At 51.3% G+C, this 14,264-nt stretch overlaps 1 long non-coding RNA gene across 1 annotated transcript; it reads right to left on the bottom strand.

The window, feature by feature from the left end:
- Positions 1-12,789: 12,789 nt before the first annotated feature.
- Positions 12,790-13,970, bottom strand: LOC141374702 (uncharacterized). The gene is made up of 4 exons (XR_012381786.1): positions 13,690-13,970; positions 13,367-13,418; positions 12,948-13,033; positions 12,790-12,842 (listed from the first exon to the last, which is right to left on the bottom strand). It is a non-coding gene; the product is annotated as an uncharacterized lncRNA (long non-coding RNA).
- Positions 13,971-14,264: the final 294 nt, after the last annotated feature.

Genomic DNA, 14,264 nt, shown 5'->3' with positions numbered 1-14,264 from the left:
TGGCATTAGTCCTATAATTAAGTATATATAGAAAAACACACAGTTTTGACCACAAACAAGCCTACATAAACCAGTCTACATATCCTGAACAAAAGTGCTTTCAAATGACAGAGGCATGATTGAAAAGCTTACTGAGAATAACCACACTTCATAAAAAACAAAATCTGGCTCCAAGGTGGGAATGGGGAAAGGTTGGAAATCAGAGGCCATGGAATGATCAAACCCCTCCTTTGAAGGGACCCAGGTCAGGACAAAGAGCCCATTAGAGGGTAGTGGCGGTGGGGAGGGGTCGCCACTGGGGTGGGAGCTGACAGGCTTGGACTGGGACAGTCCCAGAGGAGCCCAAAGATCCTGCCAAGCGGGTCACAGGAAGCATCAGGGAACATGACATATGATACCAGGCTTTGCAGATGTCCTGCTGAGGTGCTGGGGGAATGTGGCTGCAGGGGAAGGAGACATTTGGGGCCCAGAAAATTCTCTTTATAATGCCAATTTCAAGAGCACAGGGAGTCCATAAAACCTGTGAGGGCCTCTGGTTTCTGACTCTGCTGTGTGTTCCAGTGTGAAATAGAGCGGCGTTTTGTGCAAAGCAGAGCAAACTGTTCAGGACGTACCTCTTGGCTCACACGTCACCTCTGTAGGATCGCACGGCGAGCTGGATTTTGGATCAGTGGAGACCAGGTGTTCTCATTTTGAAAGCTTGTTTAAATGAGATCTGTCTCCCAGATTCCCAAGTTGTGTCTTCGGATTCCCTCCTTAGGCACACGGCCCTGCTTACAATCAGTCTGTGAACAACACTGCTGCATTTCCATCACCTCAAGGACCTTGGAGGGGGTATCACCGCTTCATTGTTGAAGAAATCAGACTAGAAATCCAGTGCACAAGGGGGAGGGCCCTTCCTGTAGCCACGTGGCTAATAAGGAGTTCAGAGCTGGCTGTCGCCTCCGATGCACCGAGCTCCACAGACCAGTGTTCCAAATATAATGTCCTGTTGTGAGGACAACAGGAGGCCACGTCTGTCTCCCGAGAGGCCTCCTGGGTGAGTCTGGGCTGCAGGGCCAGACATGCCGAGTGGGTCTGAGCTCAGGGGTGGCATTAGGCTGCCCCAGCTCCAGTAGATAACTGGAGCAAACCTCCATCTGGTGAGGTGTAGGCAGAAAGGACTTCAGGGTGCTCATGGGGCTAGGACCCACCCTTTCTCTGGCAAACTGCCGCTCAGCCTATAGAAAATACATAGATCCAGAAAGTAAAATCACAAGGTTACCAAGATAGCCTGAGGTTGTCTTATCCTCTGTCCAAATGTATACCTGACCCAGGAACCTAACAGGCTGTGAACTGCCTTCCCCAGCCTTCTCTTCTGAGGGGCATGCCTGAGGCTTGTTGGCAGAGAATGGGAAGAGACTCTGGCTTGTCGGAGCCTTTAAACACAGAAGATAGCAAGACATCATATTTGGACCCAAAAAAGTGGCTGTGTTAAGAAGGAAGGCGATTCTGACCCATGCTACGACACGGATGGCCCTTAAGGACATTACATTAAGTGAGATAAGCCAGGTGCAAAAGGACAAATACGTCCAATCCCGCTTGTATGAGGCTCCTAGAACAGTCAAATGCATACACAGAGAGTAGAATGGTGCTTGCCAGGGCCGGGGAGGGCCGAATGAAGAGTGGTTTCATGTGTGCAAAGTTTTGGTTTTGCAAGATGAAAGGGGCTCTGGAGCTGGATGGTGGTGATGGTTACACAACGGTGTGAATGTGTTTACCGCCACCAAACTGCACACTGAGAAATAGTGCAGAAGGTACAGTTTATGCTGTGTGTATTTTACAATAAAAGAATTTTTTTTAAAAAAAAGAAATGGCTTGAGGGAAAAGACAAAGAAAGACAGAGAAACAGGGGCGCTTGGATGTCTCAGTCAGTTAAGCGTCCAAATCTTGATTTTGGCTCAGGTCCCGATCTTAGGGTCGTAGGATTGAGCCCTGCCTTGGGCTCCACACTCAGCGGGGAGTCTTCTTGGGATTCTCTCTTTCTCTCCCTCTGCCTCTGCCCTTCCCCCATCTCTCAAATAAATAAATAAATGAATCCAAAAAAAAAAAAAAAAGAAAGAAAGAAAGAAAGAGAGTTGAAGACAGATATCCGTATTCTTATCACTCAGTTAACTGAAAAGAAATAAATCTCCAATTTAAAGTCAAAGCTACATGTTGGCCTCATAAAGAGTATCAGACTCCAAGGTGGACAGACCTAGCTTCCTGTTCCTGCTCTTCCAGTTGCTGGCTCAGGGAACTTTGCCTCTGGGACCCTCAGTCTCTTCATCTACAAAATGCAGCAAAATAATAATATTCAGTTTATCATAAACCCTCAGTAAGTCCTTATTAAATGCTCTTGATGTCCTGAAGATACTTAGAAAGACATTTATAAACCTGGATGCTAGAACAGACCCTTGACATTTGCATAGGAGTTATCTGAAGTGCTCAGTGAATCCCACAATTCAAAAATAGTATTATAACAAGAGCACTTTTTAAGCCATTCCAAAAAATGTTTATGCTGCAACCAGAGGTGTTACTACGTATATTTTAAGTTGGATGTCCAACAGAGGACAGGCCGTTCTTAGTCTTGTCCTTTAATGCTTAAGACTTGCCAGACTGTGGGGAGAACCTTGCCTAGTGGGGAAGGCTGCCAGGTGGCAGAAGGCCTGGGGTCGGCATCTCCTCATACTGACCGCACTCAGCTATCAAGTGCTGACATCAGTTTATCTCTATCTCCCAGGTGAGCTCCGTATGAGTTATCTACTGCTGCACAACAAATGGTCCCCAAACTGTCGTGGCTTAGAACAACAACTGCCCTTTATTTTGTCATGAATCTGTTAAGTTGGACATTGTGCCTTCTCTCTGCTCTTTGTAGCTTAAGACTGAGGGTTGGAGGGCCACCTTCCAAGATGGCTTCCCCACATGGCTGGCAAGTTGGCTGGGAGCGGGGCTGGGGCTATAGGCCAGGGGTCTCTGTTTCTCCTCAGGTAAGACTGTCCACAGGCTGCTTAGGCTACCTCACAGCACAGTGGCTGGGTTCCAAGAGTGAATGTCCCCCCACTGGAGGAAGTGCATGCTTTGTCATATAATGCCACTTCCTCCATGTTCTATTGGTTGAGGCGGTTACGTAGGCCCAGTTCAAGGGACGGGTCATAGATGCCACTTCTTGAGGAGGCAGTGGCCAGCCTGAAGAGCACGCAGGACAGAAGATATTGCTATGGCCATCTTTGCAAAACACCAGTTGCCACAAGTTTTGTTCTCAGCTCAGAGGAGTGACTCTTCTCTTTTCAAGTCACTTTTCCTCTTTAAACCTCTCTAACTTCACTTTGCTAGAAGGACGGGCCTGTCCAGTAGACTCCCTCATGCCTTTCTTACTCTCCCAGAGGGATCTGAACGGCTCCCTGGTTTTCTCCCGATCTAAGTCCTGCTGAGAAGTAGGAGGGCCACCTCCTGGGTGTATCACTCCTCCACCACCTCAACGTTTCTAAGCTTGCTTCTCACTTGGGGCTCAGTTCCCAGCTGGAGCACCACTGAAATAGCTCCAGAACCTCTCCTCCCAGTGAGGGCACCCAATGCTGACCTGAGTCTGGTCCCATGGCAGCACCTCATACACCTGCTTCCCAGACACTCCACCAAGGCCGAGGCAGATGCAGTTCTCACAGGCACAGGGCCACAACCCCTGCTCCCTTGGCCTATCACTGCCTGACCTTTGGCAAACCTGTCATCTCCCCATGTGGCTAGCGCCAACAGAGGGTGCCATTCCACCAAGCTATCCAGTCATGCAGATAGACACAGGTCCAGTGGGCTGGGCTTCTCAAGTCCATGACAAAGGCCTGGTGAACATGACCAACGAGGTGCTATTATTAGTCCCCTCTTGCAGGAGAGGAAACTGAGGCACAGAGGTTTAGTGACATGTCCGTGGTTACACAGCCGGTATACCCCAACCAAGCATTTTTTAAATCGAGGCCAGAACATTTCCTGTAATTTTACACCTTTGGCTTTCCAGAAAAATGTAATAGATATGTTTCTATAGCATTCATCTCATGCATCAAAGTAAGAAATAAGAGCAACAAAAAGGAAGTGAGCTATTGATACAGGCAACAACGTGAATGAATCTTAAAATAACACTGAGTGAAAGAAGTTACATAAAAAGAAATATACGTTCTTTCATTTATAGAAAACTCTAGAAAATGCAAACTAATGTATAGTGACAGAAAGCAGATCAGTGGTGCCTAATGGTCGGGTGGAGAGGTGGGAGGGAGGAGTGACAAAGGGCCATGAGGAAGCTTTGGATGAGCTCATTGTTCTGACGTGGTGATGACGTCACAGCCATCTGCATGTGTCAGAGTTTATAAGGCTGCACACTTTAAACACATGTCATTTCCTGCATGTCTACTATACCTCAATAAAGCTGTTAAACATGAATAAAAATTATTATGTGAGAGAGTGCTAAAATTATTTTGCAGCCAGGAAAAAGAATCAGGATTCAGTTGTACGAATCTTTTTGAGCAATTTTAATTGGCAAAAGATCTGCAACAATTGCTTAGGGCAGCAAATGCACCAACATATGTTGCAAATGGAAATAAATCCTTTTTGCTGGAGAGTGAAAACATGCAGGAGCTTGGTTATCTCTTAACCAAAGAAAGGAGTGTGTTGTGATGGTTTTGTTCTAAAAAGAATGGAAAATGTCATCCCATTCCATCATCCAGACCATCATAACAAGTGCATGTTTTTGTTATTCTGATTTTACAGATAAAGCAGCTGAGTCTCAGAAAGTTCTAGGACACTAGAACTTTCTGAGATGGCAAATGGATCAAGGTCAGTTTGCCTGGCTCCAAAACCCACCATCTTTCATCCGTGACACTTCAGCTCCCTCCACATGAAGACGAGGGGGAAGGTGCAGCATGGTGTACTTTTTCCGCCAACTGCCCCGGGAGAGGGAAAAGCAGAATCCCAGAGAATCAAGATCTGGGAGAGGTCAGACTATCAGTGTCTTAAGGTGACACCTGTCTTTGTCTAGCTCTTCTATTTCTGGAATTGTCTGTCCTAATACAGTCCAGATAAATTTCCCTAACATTTATCCCACATAATTTGAGGCCTCTTTTCTTCCCCTGCGAGCCACAATCCGAGCCACAATCCGGGGGCTGGCTTTTCTGCAGGCTTAGCAGCGGAGAGGCGTGGCTGGGCCAGCATGCAGCCTTTCACAGGGGAAGCTGGGCTTGTCGCTCTCTTTTGTAGTTTTCCCGTGGGTTCCGAGCCTGGGTTCACGGCAATTCTTGCAGTCTGGGGAAACCCTTTGAGCTTCAGATGTCCGCCCAATTCAACTTGGGCTTTGCTGTCGTCCTAGAGAGCCACCTGGGGTGCTTCCCCAGTCTCTCCCATCTCCCAGAGAGAAGATGGGAAAATGAGCAAACTTGTTGGGACCGGTGTTAAGGGTGCACAGGAGGAGGGGAAACACATTTGGGAAAGTTCCCAGTGTCTTCTCTCTGCTCTCTTAGGGAAGCATTTTCCCTCGTCATTTTGGCCATGTCTGTCCTTCTTGCTGGAGAAATTGAGCCCTGGTGTCCATGCACCTCTGGGTCTTCTTCCCTACCTTCCTCCCAGCAAGAGGTCACCTATTGGTGGAAGTGGCTCTTTTCCCTCTCTGAGGTGAGGCTGCGAGATGCCAGGGAGGACTCTGGGTTTTCGTGCATGGACCTGGGTTACCCGTTGCACATTTCCAACAGGATCCTTCCCCCCCTGCCTCCCTGGGTCAGGACTGGCCCTCAGAAAGGTAAGGACCAGCCTCAGGCCCCCACAACCTGCTCCAGGGGCTGAATGGCAGCACGCTTTTGGGATGGCGCGTTGGAGGCCTTCAGTTTGGCAGGTCAGAGGGGCCCTGATGGAATAAATGGAGGGTGGATGATGGGGGTCAGGACAGGGGCACAAGGCAGCCGTCCTCCCTTCTCCCCACCCTCCTCTGGACAGGCCTGCCCCGATGCCCACGTTCCTTGCCAAGACTTCCCTCTGGCCTGGGGAGACCCCTTCCACACCCACGCACCTGGCACCATCTCTGGTCGCCTGATATGGAAGCCCTTCCCTGCCTGATGAAAGACGGGTTTGGGTTGGTTCAAGCAGATTCTGTTTTGCATTAGAAGCTCACCTCTGTTCTTCTAGGAGATTGGCTGTTATTGTCAGAAAGGGAGATAGAAATTGAGAATGAGGCCAGAGGCTGATTGAGGGCAGGTTGCTGCCTCCCGAGAGCGGGGTGGAGTACACGGAGGGGAGGAGACAAGCCTGCCTCTTCCCTCGCACACTTCTTGGGTCCCAGCATGGGCAGGTGGCCACCAGGGCCTGTCCTGTGCCTGGGCAGGTGTGGCAAGGCAGGCCCGATCAGATCAGGGATGCGGTCCTTGCCTTGGCCCCGTGCCGGGTGGTTCCACCTGCTTCTGACTATTCTTGCTACAAACAGCCTCCAGTTAGCCTTCTTTCCTGGGGACTCTCTGAGAAAGAGATTATATGAAAATAACATAATCACATTTTGGATAAACTTTGAAATTAAATTTTACCGAGCAGTTAATTCCAACAGAAACAGCTATTTAGGGGAAGAATTTTCCAACATGAGTTTGTTCTGACCACCGACCTCCACATGCCCACCCCATGTACACTCACAACGCACCCCCCCCCCAGGTACCTGCCTGCACACACAGGCATCAGCTTTGGGGAACAGGAACATGGGGCCGGGGCGGGGTATGGCAGGTGCTCGGGCCTGGTCTTGGGCCCTGGGCCAGCAGTCTTCACACTGTGGTTCAAATCTGTTATCCCACTGCTGGGCTTCCCTGCCCTCTCTGCAAACCTTTTCACCAATGTCCTTCCTCCTTGACCTAATTTCTCTCTCCTGGTCACAGCAGACACCGCGAACTATCTCCATGCTGGAAACTTCCTCTCTCTTCCTCTGCTGGTACCTGCCCAGAGGGGAAGGAGGTCACATTCATCAAGTGTCCTCCAAAGACGCAAATACTATGCCCACTTTCTAGATGAAGAAATAAAGGCTTAGGGACACCCTTGTAGTGCTAGAACGAGACAGATGTGCCCGGCCCGCGGGTCAGTGGCCGGTGGACACGGACGCTCCCACACCACCCCCGGGGCCTCTGTCCCTGACTCGGGGCTGCAGCTGCTTCCTCCCCGGGGCCCCCACTCGCACTGGCCTGCTGCCTGAGCATTTCTGCACGTGGCTTCTGGCTGGCTCGTAGGTGCTGGTATTTATGCCCCTTAGGAAAGCACCATGCCTAAGTTGCAAAAGTTGACTTCCTCCCTGAGACACCAAAGAGCACAGCCCCTAAGGAACCAAAACAAGCCCTTCTCTGTAAAACTTTCTAGACCTTTAACCTGCCTCCCCGCAACTTGTGAAAACCCAGGGCTTCTTGACCACCTACCTCTAGGACCTCCCTGATGGGTCAAGGTGACATATATGACCCTCCCCCATGGGAGGTCCTGGGTCTCAGCCATTCTTTGAACTTTCCCTCATACAGAAAAAAAAAAAAAGTCTATCTGAGAATCTTAGAACGGTGACAGAGTAGAGAATACACTGGGCTCCCTCCACAGATGCCCCTGGCAGCACTGAGAGCATCATCTGAAGCTGTCGTCACCCCCGCGGGAGGCAGGCAGCTTGCATTGGCCACTCTCGACCCTCCACCCGGCAGAGGATTCCTCATGGAGATACTGGTGTCATCAGGAAAGGAAGTGGACGCTGGGCGGGGAGAAACAGTAAATATGCCCTCGGACCAGCCGGGAGCCGCAGGGCGCCGTGCACGTGGAGTCAGGGGCCCGTGGGGTGTGGATGGGGAAGAGGACAAAGGTGCTGGCAGGTCCTGGGCACCTCCTGTGTGCACTAGTGGCTTTCGTCCACTCAATCCGTGGGAAATTGTTCTCATGCTCTTATAGGAAAAGGAAGTCAGGGCTCACCCAGATGAACAGATTTCCACAGCTACGTGCGGCACTTTGTGAACCCAAGCAGGTCAGAGTTACTGAGCGAATGAAAAGTGCACATTATGTGAAAAACTCAGAAATGTGTCTTATTAAAAACATCACATATGCATCAAGAGCTGTGTGCCCGTATGGACATGACAGTCCTGTATCAAAGAGGACTGTCCTTAAACCTAATAAATGTGTTCCTGTTGTCAGAGTGAAATTGAAACTGTCAAGCGTCTGGGGTGTTCCACAGAGGACTCAGGTCTTACAGAGCTTTGTCATGTGAGCAGGTTTGAGAATCACCAGCCAAAAGGATCCAGCCCAAACTCCGTGGAATATCCAACCCTCCTCCCTGAGGCAGAAGGGAAGGGTATTCCAGAAAGGGCACTGCATGTGCAAAGGGAGAAGATGGGGAAGGATACACTGTGCTCCCTGAATGGAGAGAAGGTTGACGTGAGGAGACTTGGGCTGTAGGACTGGAGGGAGGGAGAGAGATGTGCCAGGCTGTGTCCTGGCCAGGACAGTGTGTGAAGGGCCTGGTTCAGCCAGACAAGGACAGGGGTCTTCCCCCCCAGGCAGGCAGGAGCCCCCAGTGGATGGTGGGCGAGGAGATGTGTGAGCAGATTTCCACCTCGAGAGATTTTTTTTGGCAGCCAGGTGAAGGGCACATTGGTGGAGAAGGCAACAGAGGAAGCTGTTCTCAGAGATGACCAGAGCCGAGAGCAGGACCTGTGGTGGGCAGTGCAGGCAGAGGGGCAGAAGCTGGGGGAGAGAGGCGGCCCCAGGTATTCGGGAAGCTCTCACCACAACATGAGGTCAGCATCCATGTGGGTCGGCGTGGACCTAGGAGGACCTCAAGCTGTTGCTCAGGGATGTGGCTGTGAGGTGGCCTTGGAGACCAAGGGCTGGGTTCCTCGCTGTTTCTATGGGAGCCATGAGTTGTAGCAGCCCCCCCCCCCATCCCGCCCCTGCCCCATATGCACAGGAACACATGTGACGTTGCTAAGAGAAAGGGGGATGGCTGACCTTTAATGTTGTCCTGTGTCATCCAAAGCTTACCCACCCCCTCTCACTCACACCTGGCTCTTTCGGGGTTCTTTCTTCTTGTCTTCTTCCCTCACAATGGAGGCAGGGGCTCCAGCCCCTGTGCCTTCCTCTGCTGGGAAGTCAGTGATTTTCAGCTTTCCTCCCGACCCCAACCCCGGCGGGGGCTGTGGGCCCAGCCTGCCTGCAGGGCGCCCACTCCACACGCTTGCACGGCCCTCCCCCACCGGTCCCGGTCCCTCCCTGCTGTCTGCCCGTCCCCCCTCCACGATTTAATGACACTTCTTTTCTTCCCTCTGCACAGCAGCCCCTGGATTCAGTAAGACTTGAGGGATGGAACTGTCCTGCCTCAAGCATGTCCAGGAACCTGCTAGGCCTTTCTCCACAAACACAGATGGACGAGGTGCTTCACAGAGCCATAGTCTGTGCCAGGAACAGGAACCAGGCAGTCTGCCATCAGCCCGGCCCTTGCCGGAACCATGTCCCAGTGAGCTTTCCCGGAGACAAGACTCTAGCATGGAGCCTGCCGAAGGGGCTGCAGTGAGGGGAGGACCCTGAGCATGTCTGGGTCTGAGTATGTTGTGTGGTTGGGACCATAGTGGGCATGGCTTAAGGTCGAGTCCATAGGTCACAGAAAGGATCTGGATGGGAGGGGGCGGTGGGCTGTGCTTTCACAATCCCACAAGGGCAGAGGGTCACGGTACAAGGGCACAGGATGGGCCCCATGTGTGGCACAGGTGGCCAAGGTGAGTCCTGAGTCACTCAGCCCAGGGGGAGGGACACTAAGGGCATCAGAGGACCACTGAAGGAGAACTTCCAAGGGCCTGGGCAGGTGCTTCTGCCCCTCCAAAGGCCTTGCTCATCTGATCCCTGAAGCCAGGACCTTTCTTCCTCCCTTCTCTCTGAGACCTTTGCCAGAAACGTGAATCTTCATCAGCCCTGGAACAGAGCTGCCAAAGCCCCCCGGTCCCTTGGCGCGGTGCTCAGGGGATAATTCCAATCAGTTACCCCAACCACTTCCCCTAATCACTCACCCCAGTCAGTCAGCCAGGCCTGCCCAGGAACCCAGGGCCAGTGTGCCTCCGACCCACCTTGTTTGCCACCTTCACTCCCTACCTTGGAGAGGCCAAGCTTTCTGCAAAGCCCACACCTAACGCCTTCTCAGTCATTTATATCTTGGGGTACATTAACTCACTAGTCCCTGTATTTGATAAACACCCTCTGACCCAACGTCCGCCCCAGACACAGTACAGGGCCAGCAGAGGGAGGGGAATCAAGATGAACAAGACGCAGCCTGTTCCCACGGAGCCTCTGGGGAGAGAGAAGGTGCGTACAGGTGCAGGCTGCCGCTGGGCAGATCCCCACGGCAGGGCTCCAAGGGACCAGACTGACTGTCATGGGGGAGGTGACGTGGAGTCAGGCCTGGGACGGTGGATATGCTCCTGTCGGCAGAAGCAAGAGACACCCCGGAATTGGGAAAGACATAAAGCAAAGCAAGGAGTGGGACAGTGCCAGACCCTTTGAGAAATAACTGCGTGGGCGATTGGTAGAACACAGGGTAGGTCTGTGTAGGAGAGAAAGAGCAGATGACCTTGGATACAGACTGCAAATGGCCCAGAATGCTAAGCTAAGCTTGGACTTGATTAATCGACAGGGAGCAAATGGGATCATTTGGGGTGAGGCAGGGCAGAGCAGAGGGGACTGCAGGGAGGGGCCTAGAGCCCCAGCCCCTGAGCAGGCAGCCAAGGTCACGTGAGCGTGGCAGGGAGGCCGGGGAGACAGGCCCGCCGAGAGGCAGCAGGGCAGGACTTCTCGGCACCCCTACCTCTCCTGCAACACAGCCAAGCAGGGAAGGGTAGAGTCAGGGAGCTCCTTCCAGGAAGACTGGGCCAGGGGTACTGCAGGCCACCCTCCCCCAGACAGCCACCCCAACCATCTGCAGCCTCGCCTCTTTGCTTCTGCTACATCCCAGAGCATCTCTGCTAGGGAGAAGGTGAGCTGAGTGTCACTGGGTTCTCATTTTGCCTGCCTTCTCTGTTTTAATCACCTAAACTCATGTGAAAATGGCCAAGCCTATAGCAAAGACAAGAGAGAAATACTTGCATCTTTTGAGCTGGTGTCCGAGCATCAGGTCGGGTCCAAGGCCCAGGCAGCCTCCAGCCACCGACTGTGCCGTCTGTGCGGTCCCTCTCCAGCCGAGAAGGGCACGTCCAGCCTGGGCAGGCCCAGCTGCAGCCCCGCCACGGGGACCCCTCTGCTCTTCATGCTCCACTGAGTTTTCAATTGACTGTAGCTTCCTTTTCAGAAATCCTATTTGGCTTCAAAGTTACAGAAGATTGTTCTCCTTGGGGACTGCCGAGATGTTCAAAGTTTGCCTCCCAGAGATGACCGGAATTTGCCTGAAGTGTTTTTTAAAAAGGCATAATAACACCACCATTGTCCTTCACCCTCAAATGCAAAAATTAAAAATCTGCAGACATAAAGCGATCTTGAAAATCTCATGGAAGTATATTCTCTTTAGAGCTGAGGCCAAAAATTCAAAATTTCCTCCCCAGGAAGACACAGAAGGCACAGATTAAGAGAAAATTATCAAGGTACTGAGACCACTCCAGGTCTCTAAACACAAAACTTTAAGACCTCACAGCCCTTAATATGGGACAAGACTGGAAATGCGAAAATGGATACAATCTGTGCTATAATTCCAGGTGGAGAGGAGTGCAGGGGACAATGGGTTAAGGAGTGACAAGGCTGCAGGGTTGCTATCGTAGGGGGTCAGGCAGGACCCCCTGAGGGGATGTTATCAGAGAAGAAACCAGAGGGACAGGAAGGAATGGGCTGTGTTAAAAAGTGAGTGAGAAGGCTGGCAGGAGGACGGGCTGTGCAATGGTCCTGGGGTGGGAGTGAGCTGGGCGCGTTCAGGAGCCACAGGCTGTGTGGTGTGGCTGGAGGGAGTGTGCAAGCGGGAGCGAGAGGAGGTGAGGTCTGCAGGGAAGGCAGAGTCCACATCCTTTAAGACAGGAGTCAGCAAACTGGCTCAGTAAAGGGTCACTTAGTAGATATTTACACTTTGTGGCCACACCATCTATGAAAGTAGTCATAGACAGTGGGTAAACGAATGAGTGTGGCTGTGTTCCAATAAAACTTTATTTTTTTTTAAAGATTTGATTTATTTTTTGACAGAGAGAAACACAGTGAGAGAGGGAACACAAGCAGGGGGAGTGGGGGAGGGAGAAGCAGGCTTCCCGCGGAGCAGGGAGCCCGATGCGGGGCTCGATCCCAGGACCCTGAGATCACGACCCGAGCCGAAGGCAGACGCCCAACCAACTGAGCCACCCAGGCGCCCAAGAAAATTTATCTCTTGATTCATGTAGTCTCTGTCCTATTTTTTGCTGCTGTCAATCAAAAACTCTTTGATCCGTAAGAAGGGGTTGGACTCAAAAAGGGCAGAATAAAACTTTATTGATAAAGATAGGCAGTGGGCCAGATTTGGCCAGAGGGCCACAGCTTGCTGACCCTTGTTCTGGAGCCCCGTAGGCCAGGATGAGAACTTTTACGTTTCTTGTTAATGTGATAGAAGCCATTTGAGGACTTTGAGCCTAAGAATAAAGTAATCTGACTTATGTTCTAGATCATTCTGGCTGCTGCATGGAGAAGGGATTACAGGGCAAAGCGTGAGTGGAAGCGGGGAGACGGGTTTGAAGCTGTTAACGTTCCTTGGGCAGGAGAGAAAGAAGAGTGGCCCTGCAGTGACCAGGCCGGTACGCATGCCGCTCACCTGCGTCTCTAGGTCTCCTCCTGGCTCCATGATAGGATTGCACTTCCCACTCCTGTAAAATATGGTGTGGACATGCAGTTTTTTATCAGTTTCAACCAATAAAAAGTGAGAAGTAAAAACCTCAAGGAGCTAGTGCATAATTCTTTCTTTGCCGTACCATGATGATGTTACCAATTCTAGAAACTCTGCCCGTCTGCCTGGGTCCTTAAGTGAGGATGACCTGCAGCAGAACCCCTCAAGCAGCTGCAATTCATGTGTAACAAGAAAGAAACCTTCGTTAAATTAAACTGCCGAGAGTTGGGCACTTTTTGTCAGGAGGCATCACCTAGCTCCTCTGACTGATACACGTGGGCTTGGGAGGTAAAGCTAAGAGCCCACGGTAAGTAAAGCTTGTGGGGCTTGCTGATAAATTAGTTATAGTTAGTTTGAGAATGAGAGCTAGAGGATGAATCCTAGGGAACGAGGCCCGAGCAGCCGGGAGAAGGACGGCCCCATTTAATGAGAAGCAGAGGCTGGGGAGGAGCCCCGGGTCTCCTGTAAGACTATCTACGTTTAAAATAACAGTTCACCACTTACCAGCTATGTAACTTGAGCACCTTGACTGCCTTCTCATGCTAAGTTCCCTCGGCTGTACAGCAGGGATAAAAATAGTATCTACTTGATAGGTCTGTCAGGAGGATTCATGGAGCTAATTTAAGCAAACTACGGAGCCCAGCCCCTGGCACCGAGGAACTCCAAAGTAAATGTTAGCTATTGTCATTGTCATCTTTGTCATCACCATTATTATTATTATTATTATTATTATTATTATTATCAGTATCTTAAGAGCCTTGTTTGTTTTGAGTCAGTGCCTTGTGCTGGGTCTGTTCCAGGTACCCTGAGAAGTCAAATTTCTGTACCTGTGTTGCTGCCAAAAAGAGTCGAGCCCGGCCTGGCCTTCCCTTAGCCCCTCCTCCAGACAGACCAAGCCCAGACACTAGCCAGCCCGCTGTCTGGCTCCTACTCCCTGGCTCAACTTCAAATGGCCGTTGCTTACAGACCGACAACAGGGGGCCTGGCCTTGCTTCCGTCTGCTTTTCCCAACTCCAGATGGCCTGAGAGGACCAGCATGGGGGACTCTTATTTCTGTAGTGAAGCTGGGGCGAGAGAACAATTCTGGCTGGCATGACTCTGGCACTGTCTTCCCTTTATCCTGGATTGCCCCTGTCTGGGAGGTAGCTGGAATCACAACAGAGGTTTCTAGTAAGTTCTAGAACAACATCTCTCAGTCGTGGCAACTCCTTGGTCATAAAGAGGAGGGGGGGGTGCCTGGGTGGCTCAGATGTTTAAGCGTCTGCCTTCGGCTCAGGTCATGATCCCAGGGTCCTGGGATCGAGTCCCGCATCGGGCTCCCTGCTCCTTGGGAGCCTGCTTCTCCCTCTGCCTCTCTCTCTCTCTGTCTCTCATGAATAAATAAATAAAATCTTTAAAAAAA

The sequence above is a fragment of the Callorhinus ursinus genome, unplaced genomic scaffold, assembly GCF_003265705.2.
Source record: "Callorhinus ursinus isolate GAN/ISIS: 27379988/994484 unplaced genomic scaffold, GSC_fseal_2.0 scaffold20, whole genome shotgun sequence".
NCBI lineage: Eukaryota > Metazoa > Chordata > Mammalia > Carnivora > Otariidae > Callorhinus > Callorhinus ursinus.
Note: the sequence above shows the minus strand (reverse complement) of the source record. Positions and strands in the feature narration are given on the sequence as shown.